At 31.3% G+C, this 12,228-nt stretch overlaps 1 protein-coding gene across 2 annotated transcripts in view; it reads left to right on the forward strand.

The window, feature by feature from the left end:
- Nucleotides 1-12,228, forward strand: part of LOC114349429 (sperm-tail PG-rich repeat-containing protein 2-like) — a 162,715-nt gene that overhangs the window by 101,148 nt on the left and 49,339 nt on the right. The gene's annotated exons all lie outside the window — the stretch shown is intronic.

Here is a 12,228-nt window from a genome sequence, read left to right on the forward strand (position 1 = left end):
TTTTTTTATTTTCAATATTTTAGTTTTATTTTGCAATTTCTGAAGCAACAAATGATCGAACCGAAATTCAAAAACTGCCATTTTAAATCATGGCTCATCTACTAAAAGAATAACAGTATAAATAATATATTTAATTACCCTATTTTTACCCGTAGCGATTTAAACGAAAAAACTGCCATTTTTGACACTTATTTGTTAATAAAAAACTAAGTTTCTCGTCCGAAAGTGTGACGGGTATTTTTGTATGTATAATATATTAGGTATACAGTACCCAAAAAACCCATTTGCAACATGGCTGCTCAAGTGTCCCGAACATGGTACATTTTTGCCTTATTTCCCTGGAGTATTAATTACCCGAGCTGTGGGTCTGTATTAAACCAATATTATCATATACCACCGCAGTCTTCTTCAGCCTGTTAGCATTAACTCCTAGATAAAGGTATCTTCATGAGTTCTCTACTCGTCTCTGTTTTTGTGCTATTTGGTCTTGGTGCCAGTTTCTCCTCCCCACTTTTGCTTTGATGTAATCTAGCCACCGTTTTTGTGGTCTTCCTTTACTATCTACTACGACTGTGCTCGCATGTTTTCCAATGTACAATATCCAATGTCATTTTCCAATTTGTGGTCCAACTTTCGTTGTTTTGTCATGCCACGTGTCCTACTCGATTTCATTTGCACAATTCTTACAATTTCATCTTCCACCTTCATTCTGTTTTGCACGTCCTCATTTCGTATATATGTTCTATCAAAGAATCTCTTAACCTAACTCATTCGATGGCCCTCTGTGTTGTTTTTAATCCATTGGCTGATAACCCTGTAAGTGTCATGGTTTGCATTCCATAGATCATAACTTCTTCTTCAAGTGCTATCTCCGCGACGGAGGTCGACATTTATTTTTATTTATTTTTTTATTTATTTATTTATTGTTTATACATATGACCTGGCCTAAATTAGTAGTTTTTACTAAACTACTAAATCTATTTTTACAATTTATTAATTAATTTGCCATAATCTATTAATTACATTTAACAAATACATTTAACAAATTTAAATAAACAATATACATTTGTTAAAATATTTTTGGTACCATCAACTCCCTTCTAAGTTATAAAGACAGTCCCTCTATTTTCAGAAGAGAGTTGGTAGTCTTTTTTATAAATTTAATGAATTATTTATTGAATTATTATTTTTATTTATTTATTTTATATTGAATTATTATTATTATAATTGTAAATATCTATTTTTGAATTTATATTTTATTTTATTTATTTTAACTTTATCTTACTCATCTTCATCAGGGTGGATTATTTGTTGTCTTCTTCTATTATTATAGATTTCTTGTTGTTTTTTAGATATTATTTCTGTTAGATTGTTTAATATTCCAAAATATTCTTCATTTTGTAATATATCTCTTATTTCAATTCTTTCTAATCTTCTTCTCATTTCTCTATGTTCTTCATTTTCTATAGTATTTTCACAATGTAACACTATACGTTCTGGTGTACCTAGTTCTCCACATTCACAATATGCATCATTTTTTAAGTTAAATCTTTCCAAATATGTTGGGTACGGTCCATGTCCTGTTAAAAAGTGTACTAAACCTTGTTTTGGATTAAAATAATTTGGAATGTTTTCTAATATTGGTATAAAATTGTATAAACGTCTAGATTTTGTTGAATTTTCCCATTCATTTTGTCTTTTTCTATTTATTATTTCTTTTAATTCTCTTTTATTCTTTATATCTAATCCTATTATTTGTATTATTTTTTCATATTTTTCTTTTTTTAGCCAATAATTACATGCTCTTTTTTGTGTTTCTAAATGCATTGGCATTACTCCAGTTAAAACTGTGAGTGCCTGTGTTGCAGTTGTTCCAAATGCTCCCGTCCTTCTTACAAGAAATCCTCTCTGAGCTCTACTTAATTTTTCTGCATTTTTTTTATTTATTAATCTATGTGCCTATACACTTGAACCGTACCCTACAATTGATGCAAGTATTGTACTTAGGTATATTCTCATCTGTCGGAACGAAATTCTATATTCCTTTTGTGCTAGACTAGCAATGCTATGCATGATCTTTGTTGCCTTTTCACAGACACAACTCATGTGTTTTGTAAATAATTTTTGTTCGTCTATTATAATACCTAAATATCTTGTTTCCATTTTTCTTTTTATTGTTTCCCTCTAATTTTTATAATTGGATCTCTTTCTAAATTTCCTTTTATTAAACTATATGTTGTTTTTGAATCTGATATTTTTAATTTTACTTTATTCATCCAATCATTTACTCTTATTAATACTTCATTTGATTTATTTTCTAATTCTCTTCTTGAGTTTGCATCTATGATCAACAACAAATCATCTGCATATGCTATGCTTCCAAGCATTTCAGGATCTATAGTCAATTGTTCCAACAGTTCCTCTAGCATTACATCCCAGAACATAGGTCCACATACTGATCCTTGTGGACATCCTTTTGTGATATGTTTTGTCTTTTTTCCTGTTGGACAGCTTAGGCTTGCATATCGGTCTTGACACTAGTTTCTGAGACTTCCGCACAGATTCTTTGGATATCTCATTCTTCGAAGTCTTTCAAAGAATGACGGCCACCAAAGATGGTCAAAAGCCCCAGACACGTCTATAAAGATCATTAAAACATACTTTTTTATGCTTTCATTTACTATTTCAAATACTTTATTTATTGCATCTTCTGTTGATCTACCTTTCCTAAAACCATACTGACCAGGATGTAATCCAATTTCTGTTCTTATTTGATTTAATTTTTTACATAGTAATTTTTCTTGTATTTTTCCCATTGTATTCAATAAACATACCGGTCTATATGATTTCGGTAAGGCAGGATCTTTATCTTCCCCTTTATGTATTACATATTATAACTTCTGCTTGTTTAAAATTATTGGGAAACCTTCTTTGTCTAAGACATTCATTATATAAGGATGTTAGTACTGGAATTATTTGTTCCGACAATGCTTGAAGTATTTCAACATGAATATTATCCGGTTCATTCATGAATATTCATCCGGAGGTCGACAATCATCATAGCTATTCGGACTTTGGAGACCGCTGCTCTGAAAAGTTTGTTTGATGTACATCCGTACCATTCTCTCAGCTTGCGCAGCCACGATATTCTGCGTCTCCCTATGCTTTTCTTTCCTTGAATCTTTCCCTGCATAATCAATTGGAGCAAGCTGTATTTCTCTCCACGTGTAATATGTTCGAGATCTTCCAATTTTCTTGTTTTGATTGTATTCAAGACTTCCATTCCTTTATTCATCTTTCTCAGAACCTCTTTGGTTGTGACATGTTCTGTCCATATTTTTAGAATTATTCTATATACCCACATCTCGAATGATTCCAGTTTTTTCAATGATGCCGCGTTCAAGGTCCAAGCTTCCATTCCGTAAAACAGAGTCTAGAAAACGTAGCAAAGTAGATCATAACTGGTCGAATAAAACTGTTGAACACATCTTTAGATTTACCTTTATCTTTTCCTCCAATTTCCACCGTTTTCACGCAGTGCTTGGACTACGAATGGCTCAAAATTCGATAGCCCCGTTTTAGGGAGATTTTATCAGCTTCGGATGAATGATATACTCAGTCACAGTCTTATAAAATTAGGTTAAAAAATATGTTGAAACGTGGTCTTAGACTGTGATGTAGCTGTTAATATGTAAAACGCCTAACTGGAAGTAATTTCTTAAATTTTAAACTGGGTTTGGAATTTTTGAGTTAGAAAAAAAGCTTTTTATTCTAGTTTATTATTCCCCTATGTTGAAACGTGTTAAAATTTGTCTTAATATTTATTAATTAAAAATATGTATTATTTCTCCAGTAAATCCGGAAAAACATTACATTTTTAAACAATTAACCACCGCGGCTCTGCTCTGTATCAAGCCAATATCATACACCATCGCATTTTTCTTCAGCCTGTTTGCATTCACTCCTAGACCTATGAGTTATCCATTCTTCTCTGTTTTGTGCTCTTTGGTGCCAGTTTCTCGCCACGTTTGCTTTTCATTTAGCCACGACTTCCTTTACTACGACTGTGTTCGAGTGTTCTCCAATGTAAAATGTTTCTAGTCCACCTTTCGTTGTTTTGTCGTGCCACGTGCCCTACGCAGTTCATATAAATATTTCGTTAGCTCATTGTTATTTCCTATCACCCAGTGTAACAGTCGAACTACCACAGAAAGTTGGGGAGTTAATGATTAGCAATAAAACTACATCTAACTATAGGAGCCGATTGTTAAGGCTTCGCGTAGCTCAGTCACTCAGGTGTAAGTTTGTCTTATCGTAGTCAAAAAGGTGAACAATGAGTTTCGGAAGGGACAAATAAAGTATAAAATTAACCAATCATTTATTTAGCATAAAAATGTTGTTCTGAAGCTATTTTCTTGTGGCAATTTTACAATTTTAACTATTTATAATGGGAAATAAGCGACAATATTATTAAAAAATGATTTTTGTTAACGTTTCGACGCCCAAATCGGGCGCCGTTGTCAAAATACAAAATACTACTAACAGAAACAAAAATGTTGTTGCTTAGTAAAAAAATTCTTCTAATAATTTATTTAATTTGACTCATTTATATCGGCAATTCAGATACATATTATGATACATTTTAAAGTAGAAGACTTTAAAATGATATTGCCAATATTTATGAGTTGCGTTCCTGGGACGACTTTACTGAAAGACAGTTCATTCGATTACATGAAATCAACCCCAACTCAAGAATATCCGTCACAAAAAAAATCATTTACTATGAGATCTCTAACGCGAGAATTTTAATGTCACCGTTGCATGATGTGGTTGTCTTTTTAAAGACAGATCACATGCTATGATTTTTTTTTATTTGAATTGCCGATATAAATGAGTCAAATTAAATAAATTATTAGAAGAATTTTTTTTACTGAGCAACAACATTTTTGTTTCTGTTAGTAGTATTTTGTATTTTGACAACGGCACCCGATTTGGGCGTCGAAACGTTAATAAAAATCATTTTTTAATAATATTGTGGCTTATTTCCCATTATAAATAGTTAAAATAGCATAAAAATATAATGAAGTAATATTTTAATATTAATAACCAAATCTTGCCTACAGTTCTACAATAAAATGATACTTATGACAGTGTTTGCTTGCTTACTGTGGAGGATGAAGATGGATGTAGTTGGCTCCAGATGGTGTGAGTATTTCTTGGATATTCGCTATTTGAGTGTCTTGAAGGCAGATGCAGCTTATAGTTGGTTTTTATAGATTTATCCACGTGGTGACACCCATCGTCGACGATGTGATTGAAAAGCTTCGGGAAATTCCCTCTTGAAAAGGGGAACAAAAATTATATTAGGTCAAAAAACTAGAATACCAAATTCTATATTAGAGACCTCAAAAGCTTTCAAATACTCCTTTGCCTTGCTTTCTAAAATTACCGTTATATAAAAATATTAAATAAAATAGCAGATTGGCAAGTATCAAGCGAATAAAATTATTCGCTAATATAATAAAATAAAAAAAAGTCAAAATGTAAATTCGTACAGGTGAAAACAAATTTTATGTCAAAGTTTAGGTGGGTACAAAAGATATTTTCAAGAAAGTATCCAAATCATACAAGGGGATCATTGTTTAATTAATTAAAAAGGGGTCATTTTTGCAAAAAAATACTTTTTTAACTGCTGAGGTAATCCACTTATCGATGAAAGTATATGGGATTTTTTCTGCAAAGTTGAAGAGAAAATCTTTCACATAAGACTTACTAAATTAAATTTGACCCCCTATTTTTTTAAATAATTGTATATAAAACTTTAAAAACAAATTTGCAAAAAAATATTTTTAGCGTTTTAAATAAGCACTATAAAATATATTTTTTATAGACTAAGTTGCGCTATGTTACCAGTATTAAGCAAAAAAAATTGGTCAAAAAATATTTAATATTTTTTGAGATATTGAATTTGTTTTTTAAATGTTACTATATTTTCAATTGCAAAAACGCGGTTGTTGCCAAAGAAATATTCACCTGCTTAAGATCTTATTATTTTTATTTTTATGTATATTTTCGATAAATGTATTGATAAATTCAAATTTCAATTAAACTCACCCCTAAAATGGCATTTGAAAATTATTCAAATTTGTTTATAATTTGTTTTTTTAATAACGTCGCGGGGATTAAGTATTGTGAAATGCCGTTTCGATAATTGGGTTCCTGGGAATTTTTTACTAATTAACAAAATTTTTTGTCGTTTTTTCTTCTTCTTTTTTTTCTTGGAGTTATATTACTAGGGGCCCTTTTAGGGTTAAATTTTATTAAGAATGTCGAATCTCTGAGCTGTAGATTCTAGACCTAAAAATATTAAGATTTAACTAAAATCTCTTAAATAAAATGTGGCTATTTACTGAGTTACAGGGTGTTTTATTTAAAAATTTAAAACTTATTTTTACCAAGTACTTTAAAACTATTTGACGTATCCTTATCATACTTGGCAGAAAGTGTAGCTATTATACACCCTATTAAATTGTGATTAATAAACGTTTCTAGCTAGTGCCAGAGGCGTACGACAGGGATAGTGAATGATTGACCATTCCCAAATTCTACGCCACTGAGTGAATTACTATTTTAGCGAAATTTTTCGATTCTCCAATACTTTGTATGTAAATAACTTTATTGGTATCGATAAAGTCATCAGTTTGAGAGATATTGGAAGTTTAAAATGAATGAATCAAAATATCAATGCCGTTTGATTTTTAACGTCCAATATCTCGAAAACTAATGACTTAATCGTTACCAGTAAAGAGTATATTATTTACATAGAAAGTATTAGAGAATCGAAAAATTTTGCTAAAACAGTAATTCCCTCAGTGGCGTAGAATTTGGGAAGGGTCAACCATTAACTATCCCCTGTCGTACGCCTCTGGTAGTAGCTAGAAACTTTTGTTTATTACAATTTAGTAGACTGTATAGTACCCACACTTTCTGCCAAGTATGATAAGGATACGTCAAATAGTTTGAAAGTAGCCCAGTAAGTAGCCACATTTTATTTAAGTGATTTTAGACCAATCTTAATATTTTTAGGTCTAGAATCTACAACTTAGAGATTCGACATTCTTAATGAAATTTAACCCTAAAAGGGCCCGTAGTAATATAACTCCAAGAAAAAAAAAAGAAGAGGAAAAAAAGACAAAAAATTTGTTAATCAGTGAAAAATTCCCAGGAATCCAATTATCGAAACGGTATTTCAATGCTTAATCCCCGCGACGTTATTAAAAAAACAAATTATAAACAAATTTGAATAATTTTCAAATGCCATTTTAGGGGGAAGTTTAATTGAAATTTGAATTTATCGATACATTTATCAAAAATATACAAAAAATAAAAATAATAAAATTTAATACAGGTGAATACTTCTTTGGCAACAACCGCGTTTTTGCAATTGAAAATAGAGTAACATTTAGTAAACAAATTCAATATCTCAAAAAATATTAAATATTTTTGGACCAATTTTTTTTTATTAATACTGAAAACATAGCGCAACTTTTCCTGTAAAATAAGGTATTTTATAGTGCTTATTTAAAACGATAAAAATAATTTTTTGCAAATTTGTTTTTAAAGATTTATGTATAATTATTTAAATAAATAGGTGGTCAAATTTAATTTTGTAAGTCTTATGTGAAAAATTTACCCTTCAACTTTGCAGAAAATAATCCTATACACCTTCATTAGTTATTGAATGACCTCAGCAGTTAAAAAAGTAAGTTTTTTTCCAAAATGACCCCTTTTTAATTATTTAAACAATGATCCCCTTGTATGATTTGGATACTTTCTTGGAAATATCTTTTGTACCCACCTAAACTTTGATATAAAATTTGTTTCAACCTGTACGAATTTACATTTTGAATTACATGTAGTGTAATTTTATTTTACTAGACTATAAGAGAATTAGTTTAATTTAATCAAAGATATTAACTGCATGTAGATTTAACAAAGGTAAAACGACACGTGGGTTAGAGAAGGTTATTTATATAAAAAGTAAAGTCCAAAAACTTGAGTATAAAAAAAGACACGACGAAAGATATATGACGAAAGGGAAGGGAAGTCCAGAGTTGCCAACTGACAAATAAAGTGTGCCACAGAACTGTCAAAATTTTATGTCTGTGATTAAATTAGCGATGGTACTTCAATGCGGGGAAAAGTAAAGAATAGAAAATAATGAAAAGATAAGGACAGAACATTTAGCTGATAAAACACTGAGCACCAACTATTTTTAGAAGCAAAATAGTACAACAGAAAGAAACCAAACAGAAAGTTTATAATGAATAAAATTAATAGAAATTGGATTTTTGAATTGGATTTTTAAGTCATCTAAGATATGCCTAATCTACATGCTAAAGCAGTTTAAACAAGAATTTGAAAAACTCGGTTTAAAAATGAATTTAATAAAACAATAGGGATGACAAATCAAGATATCACAATCGACTTAGATGGAAGTGAGATCGAAAGTGTTGAAGAGTCTAGAAGGTCAGGTGATCAAACTAGGCAAAGAGAATCAAAAGGTATACATAACTAGAAGAATCCGAATGACTTGGGCAACAGTACGAAGACTCGGTGATGTGTTGAGAAACAAAAAGATAGCAATAAATCTAAAGAAAAGTGTATTCAATAGTTGTATTCTACCAGTTATGACCTATGGAATGGATACCATGACAATTACAAAGAAATCAGCCAATAGATTGAGAACGATACAGAGGGCGATCATGCGAGCTATGCTAGAAGTATCTCTGAGAGAACATATATACGAAATGAGTACTTGCGGAGCAGGAAGAATAGAAGGTGGAAGATGTAACTGAAAGAATTGCGCAAATGGAATGGAACTGGGTAGAACACGTGGCACGACAAAACATCGAAAGGTGGACGAGAAATATTGTTCATTGAAGACCACGCGAGCACAGTCGTAGTAGAGGAAAACCACAAAAACGACATCAAAGCAAAAATGAGGAGAAACTGGTACCAAATAGCACAAAACAGAAGAATGGAAAAATCACGGGGAGGCTTTTGTCCAGGAGTAAATGCAAACAGGCTAAAGAAGAAGAAGAATAGAAATTGGAATAAAATAAATATTTGAATATAAATTAATAATCATGTCACGTTTATAACGTTAGAATGTGTTATTACTATCTAGCTCTCAATCACATCCTGTGTGTATATTGTATAACAGGGGTCACCAATTATATTTCCTGAGGGTCCGTTTCGAAGGTGTCGTTGCAGATGCGGTCGTAGCATTTGCGATCACGGCTATTATCGTTGCATTTGCGGTCATACAAAAATATGTTGATTTTATCGTTGCATGTGCGGTCATTGCCTAATAAACAAATCATATTTTTACCTTTTCTACCACTATCACATGAATAATTCTATAACCAAATTTTTGTAAGATTTAAATAATATTTACCATAGACGTTGATAAGAGGAGAAAATGCTTACTAATAATTTTATTAAGGCAAAAAGTATTTTGATATAAAAAAACTTTCTTCTTTTGAGAATTTAGTGAGATTATGTGCACTAATTAAAAAAATGAAGATAGTTGATTTAATAAACCTTAGTGTCACATAAATAAAATATTAGCGAATTGTTGATTATTTCTATATAAATTGGCTACCTTACTGTTTGTGTCAAATGTTAAAAAGTATTAAAAATTTAAAAATGGGAGTTCCTTCCCTAAGATGCTTTCATGTCTTTTTATATTTAATGTGTATTAGTTAAGTACAAACATTTAAAAAAATCCTTCACATTTTGTCCAGGCTTGGGACTGGCTATGATGAACCATAGGCATGTTTAATTTTTTTTTTTGTTTTTTATCTTTTTTTTAGATTTTTTATCTATTTTTTCTGTTTTTTTATCTTTGTTTTTTGTCTTTTTTTTATTTTAATGTTTTTTTTAGTGAAATTTTCGAATATTTGCCACGAACACCAAAAATGATTTTATATCACAAGAGCGCTGCAATAGTTCTGTTGCACTATTTATCCTATTATCCAGTTGAATATACATTTTCTTTCGTTTCTTATTTTCTAGGTTTAAGTCTTATTCTATTTAATACGAAATCGAAATATTCTGCTTCTTTTCTTAAATTTTTTATGGGAATGTATATGTTTGGATGAGGTTCTTTAACATTCTGTTTAACCGGTTGTTCCATCCTTCCACGGCATTATTTGTTCGGTGTCGGAGGCCATGGCAGTTCCACATATTCATGCTAATCACTGGATTTTCTAGCCATTCGTTAACGAAGTAATCATAAAATTTTGTCAAATTTTCATCTTCCGGAGAATCAGATTGAATAATTAGCTACCCGTCTTCTATTTGCTCCAAAGGTAAGTATACCAGTGCAGAACACATTCTTAAATGAAGTCTAACGTTATCGTCGGTAATGTATTGTGTTGTCAGTCCGATCGACTGAATGTTCCTCCAAAGCGACTGATTAAAATGGTAGTTGAATCCATGCAGTCTAACATCTGGGAAAACAGTGTTGAGAGCTTGAATAACAGCATCTTCAAAATCAAGCGTCACTGTCGTTGGTTTCCATCCGCCTAGTTTTTTTGTCAGTATTGTAAACAGCCTTCTATACGTTTTCATTTTTTTGTTTGGTAGAAGCGCATACAACACAGGGACAATTATTGTTTCGTCGTCAGTGCTGCCCATATCAACATGCATGAAATATATTTGTGTAAACTGTTTGGAGAAGCTCTTAAATGTACCGTCGACAAAAAAATCTGTTTTTGATGCTAAAGTTTCCTTTGCTTTCGAAGTCGAAAAACATAAAATTATTTCTCCTTCTTCAGTGTCGTCAAAACACAAAACACTCTGACCATCTTCTAATGTCAACATTTCCAGTGGGATATATATTTCAATAGACGACGCTGGTTCTGGTCCGACACCAGTTTGTAAATATCTTGAACGACAAAGTGTAGACTTACGTGAGGCATACAAAGGAATTTTACTTACAAAATCGAGTCCTTTTGTAAATAGTTTTTCGAACTCTTTCCTGTAAATGTCTGGGGTTGGAGTGTCTTCTTCTCGAGCTCTCTTTTTTGAAATGTACGTAGCCTTTTTTACTTCTAAGAGAGCTACATCGGGGACACCACAAGTGTGTTGGTTGACTTCGAGTAGTTCCGTCAGTTTTGTCTTCATCCTCCCTTTACAGTTGTGGTGACGTTCTTTTACACATACCCAAGTTACAACATCTTCCTTATTCTTCCTATATTTTCGATACTGATATCCAGCGTGAAGAGCAGAAGGTTTTCACTTGGTGGTTTCAATCACTTCAAAATTTTCCATTATTAAATGTTGTTACTGTTATTATTAATATATTGTTGTTATTAATATACAAATAATATGCATTTGTTTTTATGTTTAGATTTTGGTTATTCTCCCCCAACCTTTTTAATTAGGCAAATACAAACTTTCCAAAAATCCGTAATGAGGGGATTATTGTGGTTTAGTCATTACTGTTTTCATTACCTATTGTTCGAAATATAGATAAGCGGAATAAAATATTTCAATAGGGTCGACCGGGCCTGCTAATAACTCGGGTGGTTACTAATTTACGACCTTCTTACATTTCTAGCTTTTAATGTCTGATCGCAAGTGCAACGTTACCTGCCAAAATATTTTGGATTGACCGCATTTGCAACGATAATTACCTTGACCGCATATGCAACGACCGCATCTGGACCTAAAAACCTATGACACTTCCGGGGTCCGGAGTTAACACTACCTGTCTGGTTGTTCTAATTCGGTAAACAAATCAGAAGGGTGCAGTGCGAAATTTTAGGCAGAAATTGTTTTTATCAGTTTTTTAATAAATCCAAAACATCACCTTTTTGCTCCCGAAAATACGTTTTTAGCATTTTTGGGTCATCTTAAACAAAAAAGATTTTCTGTCATTTTTCTCAAAACTTGACAGATTTCAAGTTATAAGCGATTTATAAACTGAAAAATGCGAAAATGATCATTTTCAAAGCTTGAAAATTTATGTGTACATTATTATTTTTGCGGTTGTTAAGTGCCTAAATTCAAGTTTAAAAATTCAATTTCAAGATTCTGATGAGTTAACGGGGTTTATTCAATTTTGACCATTTGTTTTTATTGGCGTATTTAATTAGCACATTTCAATAATTAATTGAATAAATAAATAAATCATTAAGAAAAAATATGTTAATAATC

The sequence above is a fragment of the Diabrotica virgifera genome, chromosome 3 (genome assembly GCF_917563875.1).
Source record: "Diabrotica virgifera virgifera chromosome 3, PGI_DIABVI_V3a".
Lineage (NCBI taxonomy): Eukaryota > Metazoa > Arthropoda > Insecta > Coleoptera > Chrysomelidae > Diabrotica > Diabrotica virgifera.